The sequence below is a fragment of the Portunus trituberculatus genome, chromosome 46, assembly GCF_017591435.1.
Source record: "Portunus trituberculatus isolate SZX2019 chromosome 46, ASM1759143v1, whole genome shotgun sequence".
NCBI lineage: Eukaryota > Metazoa > Arthropoda > Malacostraca > Decapoda > Portunidae > Portunus > Portunus trituberculatus.
The window spans coordinates 15,284-33,147 of NC_059300.1; the positions used below are offsets into that span (position 1 = coordinate 15,284).

The window sequence follows — 17,864 nt, forward strand, 5'->3', positions numbered from 1 at the left end:
CAATGCTTTTCAATGTTTTAATGGAGAAAATTGCATGCTGTTCCTTTCTGCAGGGCAACCAGGTCATCTATGCTGATGACATACTCCACCAATGCCCCACACCCAGGATTCTCCAGTTAGCTTTGTCACAAATGGCAACATTGTATCTCCAAACGGGACTAGTGATTAATGAATGTAAAACAAAATTTCAAGCTAAAGGGAAGGTCTCTCGGCTGCCCACTGTAAATAATGTTCCCATCCCTAGAGTTCATATACACAAGTACCTGGGTGTTCAGATGAGCTTCAGGAAGTCTCTTCAAGCTGTCCACTATGTTCGAGACCTCTGTCTGCCACGGCTAGCACCACTTCGGCTGCTAGCAAACAGGGGCCTGGGGGCTGGCATTCCAGTCCTAAGAATGTTCTATATATCTGTCATACGGTCCCTTATTGATTATGCCGCCCCTGTTTTAATATAGTTTAGTGCCACCCAACGAATATTATCTTGGGATGCCCCAGGACTGCACGGATTGAAGTCCTCAGAGCTGAACTGCACCTGCCGAGTATTATGTGTAGGGTACAGGAAATTACTTGTCGCACAGTTAGTCGGATGCTATGCACGGGCTCTGACTCTCTAAAGGGATCACTGACCCCCTGTATCATGATCCTCGGACTCCTACAACACCATACCTCAGGAAGATCTTGGGAGTACTGACAAGTGTAGGTGTAGCCGAGGCCTGTATTAACGTTGTTATGTCACCGCTACAACCCGCCTGGAACCCTCACCGTGTCAGTGTTGATATTCACTCTGCATTAGCCCATGAGGGACTCGCTCCTCATGTGCTGCAAGACATGTTCATTACTAAATTGTCCAAGTACCCACACGTTCAGGCTATTCATGTTTATTGTGATGGGTCAGTCAATGGCAGCAGGTCTGGATGTGGGCTGTTCATCCGTGACTACATCTCTGCCAATCTCTACACTGACACTGAGGTTTCCAGGCGGCTCCCTGCACACATGTCTTCCACTAGAGCAGAACTGTATGCTGTACTGGAGGCGCTCCATATTGTGGCGCTCTCCATAAGAATGTATATTTCTTTATTGACAGTCAGGCTGCATTGTATGCCCTTCAATCCATGTCCCCCATGGACTATGATCTAGTTAATAAGTGTCTTGATCTCATTGACGCCCTAGAAGGTGCTGGTGCCAAGGTCCATTTCACCTGGATACCCTCTCATGTGGGTATCCCACTAAATGAAAAAGCATACCGCCTTGCTCAGTGTGCCCTACAAGATGACAGTGGACCCTGGCATTGAGTACACTCTGGGTTATGTTAAGAGTAGCATTAAGGACTTTGTACATAGTACCATTAGTGATCAGTTGGAGCTTTGTTGCCAGTCAGTCACTATGCACGTGTCTCCCAGAGCTGTGCTTACACCTATGGGAAACACACTGCATCACACGACAGGGTGGCAATGAGGCTCAGATTTTAAGCTACAAATACTTTTGGGAAGTCGGTGCTTCTCCTGGTGTGTGCTGTGTGCTGCACCAATGGGGCACACTTTATATATCATGGAATGTCCTCTCATTGCTAAATTTAGGCCACAAGATCAACATGACTTGTATAGCCTCATTGACCATCTCCTAGACTCAACCACTTTCAGGCATATACTCGGGGAATATCCTCGGTTTGCCCCCAGACTATAGGATGTTTATGCAATAATGCAATATCTGTATTTATTTACTTAAGTACTTGTTGTATTCTTGTTATGTATACAGTGGCCCGTCTAACATACCAGATTAATTCAATTTCACATCTCATACATAGAAGAGTGAATTGCCATTTCATTTAATCAACTCCACAGTTTCCAATATCTTGCAACACTGATCATTATGTAGCTGAAGCTACTAATTTTTCTTGCTACTTTGCAGCCTCTCAAAAATCAATTTGCTCTTTTTCTCTGTGTTTGAGCAAGGGTCTCTGATTTTGCCTTTCTCATTTCCTGTTTTAGTAACAGACAAGACAAACTTCCCAAACATTTAATTTTCTGTATTACTGCAAAATGTTAATGTTGATTCTTTTCCTGCTTCATTAGTATTTGTCTTAGCAATATAATTGACTTGTTTCATAATGTCTTTTCTTTGGAGATGATGATGGCATATTTGTAAAAAGAAAAGATATGATTTTTTTTTTAGCATATCTTTTTATTACAATCCTTGTGTATATGCAAAACTATGGTCATATGTGCCTTATATATATATATATATATATATATATATATATATATATATATATATATATATATATATATATAATTTTGAGCAAATCTAAAAATTTACAGATACATCAGTACCCTGGTGTGGGTGCCCAGACTTACGCCCTCCACTTACTCCACCACCCTCGTCGTCTCAGCCCAGGAACCTGCTTTCTCTGAGGTTATATGCATCAAGGTGAGTCCTGCAAAGTAAGCATGAAATAAGAAATCAGAAAATTCGATTAGGAAAAACAACATATTGTAAATAATAAGGTATGAGCTACTAAGATGGAGTTCATAAATAAATAGACAGGAGCATTAAATTTTTAATTAAATAGTTAAAATTGAGGACTAATTACCTTATCTTCATCATTTGTCTGGTCTACCTGCATCCTTCAGTGACCTAATTCATTCAAACCAGGATTGTATATATTTAGTATTCTCTTTTTGATGGTATAATACTAATTTGCCCCTTTGAAATGAGATGATAATACATGATTTTTAGATGCTCTAGCTACTTACTTCAATCACAAGTACACATTTATTGCAAAAACCTTTCTTCATATCAGTGAACGTAATAAAGTTAAATCCAATCTGATTGTTTTGCCACTGCATAGCTAATGATGTGGTCACAGCAGGACAATATGGTGCATTTTAGACACAAGTCCACCTACGACAGGTTCTAAATTTGTGATGCCGTCCATAAGTGCTAAGACAAGAAAGGGTTCATCCTGTTATAGCACTACCAATACCAGTCTTCTTGTCAACATCATAACATAGTTGTCTATACCATAACACAATCCCCCACTGTTTTCATTAGCAATTAGCCTGTTCACAGCTAGGGTGGTAGATACCTGTCAGCACTAGAATTTTTAAGTTTTCACAGATTTCCTGGGCTAAAGGGGGTGATTCATGACCCAGGTAGGAGGGCGCTGTTGTTATAGCTTGCCACCATGAGCTGAGGATATAGTTATTTTACTGGAAAAATAAAAATACAGGCAACCCCTGCTTAACAAAGGGGTTACGTTCCTAAAACACCCTTCGTTAAGCGAACTGATTATAACAAGTAATGATAGAGTAAACAAACAACTGGCAACCTGTGGAATGTAAACAAAGGGCGCATCATTGTATCACATACAAAACTTATGTACCACATTTCCACAAGGCTTTCCATTTTATCCATTGTAGAGTCACGAGTCCAGGTGGTTCTTTTAGCTTGCAAGGAAGATACGGTCTCACCAGTCTTCTTAATAGAGTCTGCTGACTTGAAAATAGTAGAGACAGTAGATAGAGTCAAGATGGTGGCGAGCAATGCTGTTAGTTTTCTCGCCTCTCCAGCTTCACTTCGATAGTAAGAGACTTCCTGGTCTTCTTAGCAACACTAGGCGACATTGCAGGGCATTTTGGTGGTAAGTTGAGCGAGGGAAGACGAGCTGCTGCTGACTCTGTTATTGTTTTGAACAGGGGGAGTGAGTGGTGCGCGTGTTGTCCATGAGAGGCGCTGGTGTATTCAAAAGCCTGTCGGCTTGCGTGATACGGCAGGGCTTTCAAACTTGGAAAAATTTATCGGGATAAAACTTTGTTAAAGCGAGTTTGGTGTTCGTTAAACTAGCAGATGGTAGTAAAATGAAACCTTCGTTGTAGTGAAATTTCATTGTGTGAACCTTCATTAAGCAGGGGTTGCCTGTATATTTTCTATACATTAGATGAATTTGTCTATTGTTTTGTACATTCAAATGAAAGTATGGATCAGTATATGACCATTGACGTCAGTAGAAAATGACAAATTGCTTGCCTTATACAAATATGAGCTGTCTTAAGAATATTGTTTGAAATTTATGAATAGAGGCTCAAATGGTGCCATATGCTGTCAGACATCATGAAATTAATTAACTTAAATTTTAGATGCATTCATGTGCAACAATACACCTGTGTAAGCTTGTAAAACTTGCCCCAAAAAGAATTTATTTTCCAGCAAAAATTACAATATCTGTCACTGCTTGGTGTCAAGATGCTGACTGTCAACTGGCTAATTTAACAATAATTCTCGGTAATGATTTCTTTGATTGCAGGTTCATAGTATTATATAAATAACTGCTTTTCCCAAACTCAAAAAAAACCTTGCCCCGTGTGGCCTGCATGTGTCATGTGTTGTGTGTCCGGCATAATGTTTTCCTATACAGTAAGGCCCTGCACTTGGCGAATTAATTAGTCTGGCAAAACTATGTACCGCAAAATGCAAATTTCGCCAAGCATGAGTTCTTTACACCATATAAATTGCCTAAAGAATGCCTCAATCAGTCTTTGGTCATTGCCAAAGTCCCTCTTTTGACCCCTAAAAAATACTATGTTCCGAGCTGAAATAAAATCTTTTGCCTTCACATATTAGAAAACATGTACAAAACAGACCAATAAACAATAAATAAAGCTAATAAGACATGATTGATATAAAGGCAGTAACTCCCGTTTTTCCACCCGTTTCCTTCACCCACTTTCGTCCTTACCGCCACCACCATTGTCCTTAACCCCATTGGTACCACCTGCTGTGCTGGGAGAGGCTATCTTGGCGGTACATCGCCAGAATTCGTTCCCATGCTAGCAGAAGAGAGCGTAGAACAAACAAAATGGCTGAAAAAGACTCTCACACTGCGTTCTGATAGGTTTAGAGAGAAGTCTGACGTCACCAGGGAGCAGCATGGTTCGCCGTGCAGCCGCCAAGGGACCGCCAAGTTTGAATTCAAATCACCAAGTGTGCACTTGGTGATCCGTGGCCTCCCTATCGCCAAGTGCAGGGCCTTACTGTATATTGTGTTTCTTTTGTCTGGATACAATATCTAACTATTCCCACTAGTAGCAATATGATGTCATTGTCTGGATACAATATCTAATTATTCCCACTAGTAGCAATGTCAAAAAAATTTAAATCAAAATTGTCCAGAACTTATTTAATTCTATAAATATAAAGTTGACAAATAGTGAGCCTTAAGACAGTCAGAGGAATGATGGTCAGGAATTCTGAGACCTGACAATAATTATGTAGAATACAGTACCAGTACTATATGAATTCACTGGTTCTCTCCCATTGCTTTCAATGATGATATCAAAGGTCAGATAATGTCATATGAATTCACTGGTTCTCTCCCATTGCTTTCAATGATATCAAAGGTCAGATAATGTCAGTTTTAATTATGCCTGCCTAGAGAAATTTGTGCTTTCTTTTCCTCTTAACTGCCTTTCTACTGTACCTAATTTGTTGCTTGAAGCTGCATACTTTTTCATATCTAACATATGCACAAATGAAGCTAATATACTGAATGATTGAGTGCTACCTATCAAGGGCCACTATTTAGGAAATATGATTATAATGGCAAATGCAGAATTTGTATATTGTGGGTTGATACCACATGTGCCATCTGTCAAGGCTCAAGTGTAGCTTGGGGAACAACACACCAAAGGTGGTGTAGGAAGAATGATGAAGCTTTTGTCTCTTGAATCCACATCTTCCTTCTCCTGTGTGATAATTGTAGGATATTAATATGTAAGTGACATCACAAGCTTATACATACGTTTTGCAAGGGAGGGCTTAAGGTCAATGTGATTTATGCTAGAGGCAATTTACTTTCCACAGCCTTTATATACAGTAGTAATCCCAACAAAGTCCAACCTGGAAATCAGATGAGTCGGACACTTTAAGGATTTTATTCATTTTTATGTTCTATCCCAAGTGTATTCACTATATAGTCTTTTTTTTTTTTAAAGAGCAACTATATACTGGCTAAATTTCTCCTGACAGCTCTTACATCATCAGTGCATTTGAGTTGTCTTGGCTACTATATATTATTGATGAAAAATCAGTGTTTACACAGCTGACTTCAAACTGTGAGGCATTGTCTACCTTTGCTTTTGGTTACATAAGAGGCTTTTTTTTTGTGTGTGTGCATTACTATGTTGTGTTTTATAGGAAAAGAGCTATGCTCATGCTGTCCTGTCTCCATATCTATAGTCATCGAGTTTAGCCCTAAAATCGTGAATATTTTTTACTTGAACCACTGTTTTCATCCAAATTGTTTTACATATTTTTATATCTGTTTGTTTCCCATATTTTTCTGCCTCTGTTTGGAAAACTTTATTTCTTAATGTCTCTTCCATACACAGTCTTTTTCAGTTTCATGCATGTCCTGTTGTGTTTCTTAAGTCCCACACTAATAATCAACTGTGTCCATCCCCTTCGCATGGTTCATTGTTAGTGTGGAATATTTCCAAGAAGAAGCTTCACTTGTATGACAAGTGAAGAGTTACAAGATTCCACGAGATGTTTGTTTGGGCCGCTATATTTGTCATCACAGGTGATCATACCACAATTGAGGTGCTTCACCTCCAGGACAGCTAGTGATGCATGATAAACGTCGTCAGGAAGATACTGTCTTGCTGTTGGGTAGATACTTTTGAATCTTAAGAGTTTTCCACCATCTGGCTTTGACTCAGACAAAAGTCACTTTATTCTAGCAAAATTTATCTGTGCTGTCTATCTTTCCTATAATGCCTCTAAGAAATTCTTTGACTACTTAACTTCCAAAGTGGAGCACATTATTTCCCTATCCTTTAGCAGAGAATTCCATCCTTGGAGATTTCAATTTCCACCACCAGTTTTATAGCTTTGCTTTCCTCTCCCTTTACTGTCCATCCCAGTGAACTAGCCTTCAACTTTGCTATCCTCTATGACCTAGAGCAACCAGTGCAACACTACTTATGTTCCTGACTATCTTGGAGATATATATGCCCAAGATTCTAGATTCTTGACCTTTTCTTACCTCTAATCACTCTACTTATGCTATTTACCCTATCTTCTCCATAGGGCTCCTTCAAAGCAGAGGTGTCTCTGGCATTTCTCTGCCTGTTGGGGGACCTGAGGAGGTATTATGCAGATTCTTCCAGGGATGATTATTGTTTCCATGTCAGAGACCCATCTCTGTGTACTGAGTGCATAACAGAGGTGATAGTGTCTGACATGGAGATGTAGAGTCCTCACATGGCCTGTTCTTGTGCTATACATGATAGAGAGGTTGCCCATAAAAGATACTTGACCCCTTCCATCACCTGAATCTCATGCACTTTATATTCCTGCCTGGAATCTTGCCAAATACTCTCTCATAAATAGAAAATGTCAAAATAATTCACTAACTCCCAACTCCACTCGAGACTTTAGGCATTGGACCAAAAACATCTCCAGTAACTACTACTTCATCTTTCCTTCCTTTATTTCATCCCATCACATCTGTCTCTAAACTTGAACTCTCTTCAGATCTTTGCTAATTAATAACTGTACCTTAGATGATTCTGGGGCTTGTCCCTCTGACTAATTCATGCTTTCAATTAAAATTCTTCTCAGTAATGTTTTCCATGCCCTTGCTGGCCTAAACCCTTAGAAGGCTTATGTATGGACTTGATAAGATCACTCATATTGTTCTCATAAACTGTGCCTCTGTGCTTACCAAACTCTTCCAACTCTGTCTAGCTATCGGCCTCTCTACCTTTCCTTTTTGCTAGAAGTTAACCTACATTCATCCTGTTCCTAAAAAGGGTGACCATTCTAATCCCTTAAACTGTTGCCCTATAGTTTTAATCTCATGCATGTCTAAAGTCTTTGAATTTATCCTCAATAGAAAGATTCTTAAACATGTCACTTCACAATCTTCTATCTGATCACCAGTATGGCTTCTGTCAAGACTATTACTCTGCTGGCTTTCCTTGCTTAGTCTTGGTCATGTTCTTTTAGAGATTTTGGTGAAACTTTTGCTATTGCCTTAGACATACCAAAAGCTTTTGATAGAGTCTGGCACAAAGCTGATATCAAAACTACCCTCATACACTTTCTATCCTTCTCTTTGCGACTTTATCTCGTTTCCTTTCTGACCATTCTGTTACTCCTGTGGTAGACGGCTACTGTTCTTCTCCTAAGCCTGTTAACAGTGGTGTTCCTCAGGGTTCTGTCTGTCCTGTTACCCACTCTCATGCTATAATTCATTAATGACTTTCTAAACCAAACTATTTGCCCTATCCACTCCTATGCTAATGATATCACCCTATTACCTTTCCATGTCTTTTCAGAGATGGCCAACCTTTCAGGAAGTAAACAGATTCCACAGGTATGCTACAGAATGCTTGGCTTCTAAGATTTCTGAGTGGGACAGAGAAGATTTAATAGTGTTCAATGCCTCAAAAACCTTATTCCTCTATCTGTCAACTCAACACAACCTTCCAGACAACTATTCCTTCAGGTACATTGAATATCCTTGGTCTGTCCTCTATACGTAGTCTAAAATGGCTTCAATGAAGTTAGGCATTCTGAGACATCTTCACCAGTTTTTCTCACCCCCAACTGCTAACTCTGTACAAAGGCCTTATCTGCCTATTTATGAAGTATTCTTTGCATGTTTGGGTGGTTCCATGCACAGTTTTATCAGATAAGGTGGAATCGATAGCTTTTCATCTTAACTCCCTTCCTCTGACTATCTTCTTTTTCTCACTGCCGAAATGTTGCATCTCTTGCTATCTTTTACTGTTATTTTCATGTTAATTGCATGCCTGCCTTTTGTAGCCTTGCTGCACAAGGCTTTCTTCCTCCTCTCTCCCCTATTCTGTCCCAACTCTGTAATGCAAGAGTTAACCAGTACTCTCAATTATTCATACCTCTCTCTGCTAAACTCTGGAACTCCCAACCTGCTCCTGTATTTCTAACTTCATATGACTTAACTTCATTCAAGAGGTATGTTTCAAGACATCCATTAATTTTGGCTAACTCTCTTGGACCTGCAAGGGGACTGGCAACTTTTTTTTTTTTTTTTTTTTTTCCTTGGCCAGCTTTCCCATCCTACATGAAAAAGTGTCTTTTTCTTTTATGCAATAAGGGAAAACGAGTATGGGCAACAAAAAATTAAAAAAGGGCCCACTTGGAATGCCAGTTCCCTTAAAGATTAAGAGAATTAGCCAAAACTCAGGGTCAAATGTCTTGAAACTTCTCTCTTATAAGAAGTAAAGTCGTAGGAAAATGAAAATAAAGAAGCAGGCTGGAAGTTCCAGACGTTACTAGGAAAAGGTATAAATAATTGAAAGTACTGGTTAACTCTTGCATTAGAGAGCTGGACAGTATAGGGGTATGAGGAAGAAGAAAGCCTTGTACAGTGAGGCTGCAGGAGGAGGGGAGGCATGCAGCAAGAAACATCAGTAAAGCAGTAAGCATAAAAATACCAATAAAATATGATAAGTGATGCAACATTTCAGCGATGAGAAACAGGTTGATTCCACCTCATCTAATAAAACTGTCTTAGTGGAAGCTCCCACAAACATACAAAGATTACTCCATACAAGGATGGATAAGGCCCTTCTACATAGTTAATAAGAGTTGGAAGGGTGAGAAAAACAGGTGGAAACGCCTCAGAAGACCTAACTTCAAGAAGCCGTATTAGCAAAACATGAGATGTGAAGTTAAAAGTTTACATTATGAATAAAGGACTGACCGAGGGTATTCAATGTAGGACAGACAGTTGAGTGTCATTGAAGAAGAGAGGATAGTTGTCTGGAGGGTTGTGTTGAGTTGATAGATGGAGGAATTAAGTTTTTGAGGCACTGAACACCACTAAGTTTTCTCTATCCCAATCCCTGCATGATCTGTTGACTTCCTGAAGAGTTGGTCAGCTCTGAAAAGATGTGGAAAAGTGTAGGGTGGTAATCATCAGTGTAGGAGTGGACAGAGCAAGAAGAGGTTAAGATAATTTATGAATAACAGAAAGGGAGTGGGTGACAGTACAGAACCCTGAGAAACACCAATGTTATTAGATTTAGGAAAAGAACAATGACCCTTCTATGGCTGCAATAGAACGGTCAGAAAGAAAACTTGAGATAAAGTTGCAGAAAGAAGGATGGAAACCATAGCAGGGTAGTTTTGAAAGTAAAGCTTTGTGCCAGTCTATCAAAAGGTTTTCATATGTCTAACGTGACTGCAAAAGTTTCCCCGAAATCTCTAAAAGAGGATGACCAAGACTCAGTAAGGAAAGCCAGAAGATCACCAGTATAGCCACCTAAATGGAAGCCATACTGGCAATCAGATGGAAGATTGTGAATTGACAAATGTTTAAGAATTTTCCTATTGAGAATAGATTCAAAAACTTTAGACAAGCAAGAGATTAAAGCTATAGGGTGGTAATTTTAAAGGATTAAAATGGTCACCCTATTTAGAAACAGGCTGAATATATATGTAGGTACACTTCCAGCATGAAAGTACAGTTTTTGAGAACAAAAGAAGGAACCCCATCAGGTCCATAATCCTTGCGAGGGTAGAACATAGAAAACATCATTACAAAGAATTTTAATTGAAGGCATGAAATAGTTGTAGAGGGCACATGAAATAGTCAGAGGGAGAAGAGGAAGGAGCAAGCCCAGAATCATCCAAGGTGGAGTTGTTAGAGAGAAGAGTTGAGCTTCAGAGACAGATGAGATGGCAGTGGTGCCATCAGGATGAAATAAAGGAGGGAAAGATGAAGAAGTAAAGTTATTGGAGACGTTTTTGGCCAGATGCCAGAAATCTCGAGGGGAGTTGGAGTTTGACATCTTCAATCTATGAAAGGCATGTTTGGCAAATTAGAGAACAGACTTGGCATGATTTCGGGCAGAAATATATAGTGCATGAGACTCAGGCAATGGAAGACTCGAGTACCTTTTGTGGGCAAACTTTCTTATCATGTACAGCACGAGAACAGGCTGTGTTAAACCAAGGTTTAGAATAAGAAAGTTTAGGTAGAGGAAAAGAATGAGGAATGTATATGCCTCCATGCCAGGCATTCAGTACACAGAGACGGGTCTCTGACATATAAAAACATTAATTATTCCAGGGAAAATCAGCATAATACTTCCTCAGGTTCCCCCAACTGGCAAAGACAAAACACCAGAGGCACCTTTGTTTTGGGATCCTAAGGAGGGATTGGTAAAATAGGACAAGATACAGAAATGAGATTGTGATCAGAGGAGATAGGGTAACAGCATAAGCAGAAGGATTAGAGGTAAGGAATGTTGGGTGTATCTCCAAGACGGTCAGGAATACGAGTAGGGTATTGCACCAGTTGCTTTAGGTCGTGAAGGGTAGCAAAGTTGAAAGCTAGTGTTTACCAGGATGGTCAGTGAAAGAAGAGGAAAGCCAAAGTTTGGTGATGAATATTGAAATCTCCAAGGATGGAGATCTCAGCAAAAGGATAGAGAGACAGAATGTGTTCCACTTTGGAAGCATATGATATCTAGTCTGTTGGCTCTGAGAATCAGTAAGGGAAAGGTGCAGCCTATCCTATCTTAGAGGAAGAAAGAGGGATCTAAGATAAATTAAAAAATAAATAGTTATACTTACTCTGAATCTATATTCTTAATATAAATAGTATCTCCCAATCACACTAAGAAACTGTATGATAATCAGTGGGGAATTTCTATGCAGAGGCTGCTACAACAGTAGATATGAGATGAATCATTGTGTCGTTGGTATGAGAAATAATCCCTGAACATTATGCAATAAGCTTTCCAACAAAAAAATTACTTCACAGTTGTATTTTCTTAAAAACCAAGCCAGATTGTTTTAATACAGGATTTAAAAAAGTAGGTGGAATGGGGGTGCTAGTAGGAGGACCATTACAACTAATCAAAAAAATCTTATGGTAATGAGAATTTCAAATTTTGGTATTAAATGAATTCTAAAGATGTACTACTATTATTATCAATGTCCATTACATGAGCAACCAAACAATCTATATAAACTATATGAATGTGATACTGTACTGTTATATTCATGATTATTCAATGTCCTGCCTCTGCTTTGGACGTGAAGCGATCAGGTACAGAGTTGAGAATTGAGAGGTAATGGTGGTAACGGTTACTCAGTCGTACTGTAGTTAACAGCTAATGAAGATGTGGTGAGTGGGGTGGTTGTACTTAAAAAATGTTGGGGAACCTTTCATTTAACACATTGCAACAAAGTTTTTTTTCCTTGTTTCTTAAAAGCTGAGCAAAATTGTTGTTAGTTTCATCATTTGAGAATTTGGTCAGAAGAGATGACATCAAAGAAGATGGTCTTGTTTGTGCTTGGCAACCAAGTACACTCAATTTTGTGATGAAGCAAAATTCAAGTGCTGTTACCAGTTTTTGTTGCCCAATTTTGGCTTTTTAAATTTGAATCTGGGGCGAGATGTTAAAAAAATTATAGCTTGCATTTTCAAGGAAATACAAATACAGTAGTAATACTCGGCTTAACGAACGTTCGTTTAACGAATTTCCGGTTTAATGTATTATATAAAGTTAAGACCAAAAATCTGCATAACGTACAACCACGTCCGTTTTACTGAATTTTCTGGGTTTGAATTTGCCGGGTGAGGGACCGAACGCGGTAGTTTCGCTGTGATTGGCTGGCTCCCCGCCTCTGGCTCTAGCGCCCCTGGAGCTGAATCCAAGATTCTTTAACAACGTCAGAGCAACCTCTTGCAGCGAAATGGCATCCATGAACGCTTGGAGGGACGCTGACAAGGTTGCTTTTAAGTTGCTCTGAGGTTGCTGGGAACACCACCTCTGGAGGTGGTGTTACTGTCTAATTATATGCATTTATGTTCATAAAACAACATTTCTATTAGCTTTTTACAAACCTTGCCCCAAGAAAAAATTGTTTTGTAATGCATAAAGTGAAATCTTACATGGAATACCAAAAAATAAAGCAGAGATGAGATGAGCCACAGACGAAGCGGGAGACACGCGGCCACTCGGCCGCTTCTTCTTCTTGTGACCCTTTTGCTTGTGTGTTACTTTCATCATGATGTTTATGTTTTCACTCCTTTCTGTCTTGCCTGCTATAATGGATATCATATCTTAGTATTCATATACGCTCATGCCATGAGGATAACCTTGACTCCATGGCACGGAGTGATAGTGAATTACTAATGAAATACTGCGGTATTTCATTAATAATTCACTGTCACTCAGTGCCACAGAGTTGAGGTCATGGCATAAGCGTATATGAATACTATGATATGATAACCATTATAGCAGACAATAGAGGAGTGGAAACAAATATCATGGGAAAAGACAACACGCAGGCTGAAAGGGTCACAAGAAGAAGCGGCCGAGTCGCCGCGAGTCTCCCGCTTCGTCTGTGGCTCATCTCATCTCTGCTTTATTTTTTGGTATTCCATGTAAGATTTCACTTTATGCATTACAAAACAATCCTTTCTTGGGGGCAAGGTTTGTAAAAAACTAATAGAAATGTTGTTTTGTGAACATAAATGCGAGAATGTGAGAGAATTTGTACGTAGCTCCTCTAACTTCCAATGACTCATATGAAATCATAAAAGTAGTGGTAAACTGGTGGCCCAATATGCTACCAAACGTATATATAATTTTTTTCTTTTAACCCATGTGGTATGTTGGGAACCAACTCAGAATGCATCCCCCTATTTTCATTATTTCCTATGGGAAAATTACGTCCGCTTAACGAATTTTTGCTCTACGAACAGCTTTGACACTCCCCTATCCTGTTACCTGTAATACTCCACTTAACGAACGTTCGTCTAACAAATTTCTGGTTTAACGTACTATATAAAGTTACACCAAAAAGTCTGTATAACGTACAACCACATCCGTTTTAGCAAATTTTCTGGGTTTGAATTTGCCGGGTGTGGGACCAAACGTGGCAGCTTCGCTGTGATTGTCTGGCTCCCCGACTGTCTCTAGCGCTTCTGGAGCTGGATCCAAGATTCTTTAACAACCTCAGAGCAACCTCCTGCCGCAAAATGGCTTCCATGAAAGCTTGGAGGGACGGTGACAAGGTTGCTGGGAACACCACCTCTGGAGGTGGTGTTACTGTCTTATATATGCATATATGTTCACAAAACAGCATTTCTATTAGCTTTTTACAAGCCTTGCCCCCAAGAAAGGATTGTTTTGTAATGCATAAAGTGAAATCTTGCATGGAATACCAAAAAATAAAGCAGAGATGATGAGATCGGCCACTGACGGCGGAGACTCCAGCGACTTGGCCACTTCTTCTTCTTGTGACCTTTTTAGCTTAGCGTGTTGTCTTTCACTCTTCTATTGCCTGCTATAATGGATATCATATCATAGTATTCATATACGTTACGAGGATAACCTGGACTCTGTGGCACTGAGTGACAGTGAATTACTAATGAAATACCGCGGTATTTCATTAGTAATTCACTATCACTAAGTGCCATGGAGACCAGGTTATCCTCATGGCATGAGCGTATATGAATACTATGATATGATATCCATTATAGCAGGCAATAGAAGAGTGAAAACAAATTTAATATCGTGGTGAAAGACAACACGCCAAGCTAAAAAGGTCACAAGAAGAAGAAGCGGCCAAGTCGCCGGAGTCTCCACCGTCTGTGGCCGATTTCATCATCTCTGCTTTATTTTTTGGTATTTCGTGTAAGATTTCACTTTATGCATTACAAAACAATCCTTTCTTTGGGGCAAGGCTTGTAAAAACCATATATATATATATATATATATATATATATATATATATATATATATATATATATATATATATATATATATATATGAACAGCTTTGACACCCCCTATCCTGTTTGTTAAGCGGAGTATTACTGTATGGTCATCTTATCAGGACTATATAGTTGACTGACTACATCAGTTTTGATGTAGTATTCTGATGATACTTTATCAAATTTTTTTACATGAGTATATGAAGGTCAAGATAAAAAAGCAATTTCTTTTTCCATGCTGTGTAGTGAGTGACAAGAGCTTTTGAAAGTGCTCCAACTTCTTTTTGTTATGACCTTTCTCAAGGAAAGTTCCAGGCAGTATCAAATGGCTATAGTAAATCTTTATATTTTAGTTTAAGGAAGTAATGCAAGTCTACCTTTAAGTTAAATATTCAACCTTCAATACTACACCATTCCTCCACCTCTGTCATACCAGGTTCCATCACCATGCTCAATACTGCACTGCTACCTCATGCTTCAGAGGACTGTGGATAGAATCTTGGTCACTATAGCAGATTTACTTGAGTTTCTTATGACCCAGAGGAGTCTCCGTAGGCAGAATCTCTCCAATCATTAATAATGCTCTGAAAACAGTTAACAAATATTAACCCTAATTTCTGTACTGAATAAAAAGAAAATTAATTAATGCTAATGTTGATATTTTTACTCAATCATTGAAACATTCACGATGATATGTCCCACCATAAGGCAAAAGGAAAATACAGACTCAATGATGGTGTAAATTTATAAATCAGTTTTCTACTACTTTAATAGGATTTTTTTTTTTTTTTTTTTTTGACTGCTCTTTTTATATTGATGTCCTACTCAAGGAATTTAAGAACTTAAATACTACTGCAACATATAGAATGTGATGTAGTTTTTTCTTTTCCAAATGCAACTTTCCTTAACTTTGCCGACAAGCCTCCAATCACAAGGTATACACACACACACACACTGATCCTGAGAGAAGAATATGACATTTGAAGCACAAGGTTGCAGAGTAAAAAGCTGAGAAAGGGAAGATGTCTGAGAGATGTTAAAAAATATAGTTTCCCACAAAGATGTGTTGAGACGTGGAACAGTTTGAGTGAAGAAGTGGTGTCAGCAACGAGTGTGCATAGTTTTAAAGGAAAGTTGGATAAGTGTAGATATGGAGACAAGGCCAAACGAGCATAAAGCCCAGGCCCTGTAAAACTACAACTTGGTAAATACAATGATTGAAGAAAATTTTCTTTGCAACTAACCAAAACAATCAAAATCCCAAAATAAAATTAATGATAGTTAATAGCTTATCTTAATTAAATACACATACTTCAATATTTGCATCCTGGTTGGCAAAATGTTACGTGAACCTAGAATCAAATACTACAAATATATGCACTTCAATATATGATATAAACTTTAAACTTTCTCAGTCATGTAGCATTTTATTAAACTGCTTGAACTTGCTCAAAGGAAGTGAATCTGAAATTTTATTAATGGTTCAACATTAGATTGGCATTGTTAATATGTATACATGAAAAACTTACCCACAACTTTTTTTTCAGCAGGGAGGTGTAAGCTCTGACAACTTGGCTGAGGCAAGGAAACACTGATGATACGAGTTACTGAGTTCCACAATCATTTCATCTTCAAGTTGGGTGAATAATGACCAGGAGATCTTGTTAGTGTCTCAAATAAAAAAAATAAAAAATTCCAGACTTCTGATATGACTGATCCACTATTATTCAGTTTTGTGATTAACAAGCATAATCATCACAATTCTGAACTGGCTTGCTTTCTTGCCTACATGGCGATTAACTACTTGTTTCTGGCTACTTATGTCCTTCCAAACCTAGTCAGTAAATTTCAACTTATAAAAAACCTGTCTACCTGTCAATTAAAAAAAATAAATAAATAAAAAATCTTGATGCTACACTACAGACACAATATTCTGTATTATCTAAACTAGTCTTCTGATTTTTAAACAAGTATAAATCTGACATTACATCATGTGTCTCTCTGAAATAATGTGGCACATAAGTCTGTCATTGATGTGTTAGTGTTACTCAAGTCTCTTCACAAACTATACATATGAAGCATCCGACATTAGAAGGGCACACACACACCGCAAAAACTGAGATAACTGTGTACAAGTACTGTTTTAAGATCTTATTAACTTTTGCCTGGGAGCAGATTGAAAATTCATACAAATGAATACTTTTTGTTTAGCTGACCATCAATGTAGATGCAACATGCAACTGAGGAATAATTTTTGTTTTACAAGAGCTACACATCCAGGAATTCAGATTTTTTTTTTATTTTGTGTGTATTAGTAACTGAAAGACAAGTCACTGTTCAGTTTCTTCACTACTTTTCTACTTAAAATATTTGTGTTTATCTTAAAATATTCACAAATTATCATTATTATAGTGTGTCTGAAATTCAGAGAAGAAATGCACTCAAACTACTGTCAACTTCCAAAACCATAATACAATTTGTAAAAGATGTGGAAAAATTTGTAGTGAATAATCATCTCAACAGTTTTGAGGTAATCATGATTGTCTAAGCAAATACTATAATAAGTTATGGTTGTTAGAAGTTTGCTAAACTTTGAGTGCACTTTCTCACTTTGTTTTGGACCATTCATCCTAAAATAACATAAGTTGATTCATATCTGCTGAAAAACCATATCTACTTTTTATGCAATTCTTCAAATGTATACCTATAATACACACACACACACACACACACATATATATATATATATAACCAATTATATCATTCTATAAGATTTGCTTTATAGAGTGCTAAGTTCCATTTGTAAAACTATGGGAATAGTAAATAAGATTTTGTTGAATAATTTACCATAAATAAAGCCATGACTCACATACAACAAAAGTTTTCCATTCCACTTCCACTACTTTGGTCTAACTTGAGGACAGAAAACACATGAAGAACCACCAAGCTAAACTCTGGCAAGTGCACTATCAACATGAAGAACCACCAAGCTCTGGCAAGTACACTTTAACATTCCTTCTATAAAAGATACTAGGAAACATGATTCAGAATGAGAATAAAGTGGTGAGAGAGAGAGAGAGAGA

General features: G+C 38.2%; 2 long non-coding RNA genes across 4 annotated transcripts in view; one reads left to right on the forward strand and one right to left on the reverse strand.

Annotated features, from left to right (window-relative positions):
• Positions 1-2,297: 2,297 nt before the first annotated feature.
• The window catches only part of LOC123520070, a 33,942-nt gene continuing 18,375 nt past the window's right edge, over positions 2,298-17,864 (reverse strand). For 2 of the 3 annotated variants that reach the window (XR_006679162.1, XR_006679163.1), the window contains exons 2-3: positions 15,215-15,365; positions 2,298-2,434 (exon numbers count right to left, since the gene is read on the reverse strand). This is a non-coding gene — a long non-coding RNA (uncharacterized LOC123520070). Of the gene's footprint in view, positions 2,435-15,214; positions 15,366-16,310; positions 16,440-17,864 lie in introns of those variants that run through there. The other variant, XR_006679161.1, reaches the window with a different exon arrangement.
• Positions 2,301-17,656, forward strand: LOC123520069. The gene is made up of 2 exons (XR_006679160.1): positions 2,301-2,427; positions 16,329-17,656. It is a non-coding gene; the product is annotated as an uncharacterized LOC123520069 (long non-coding RNA).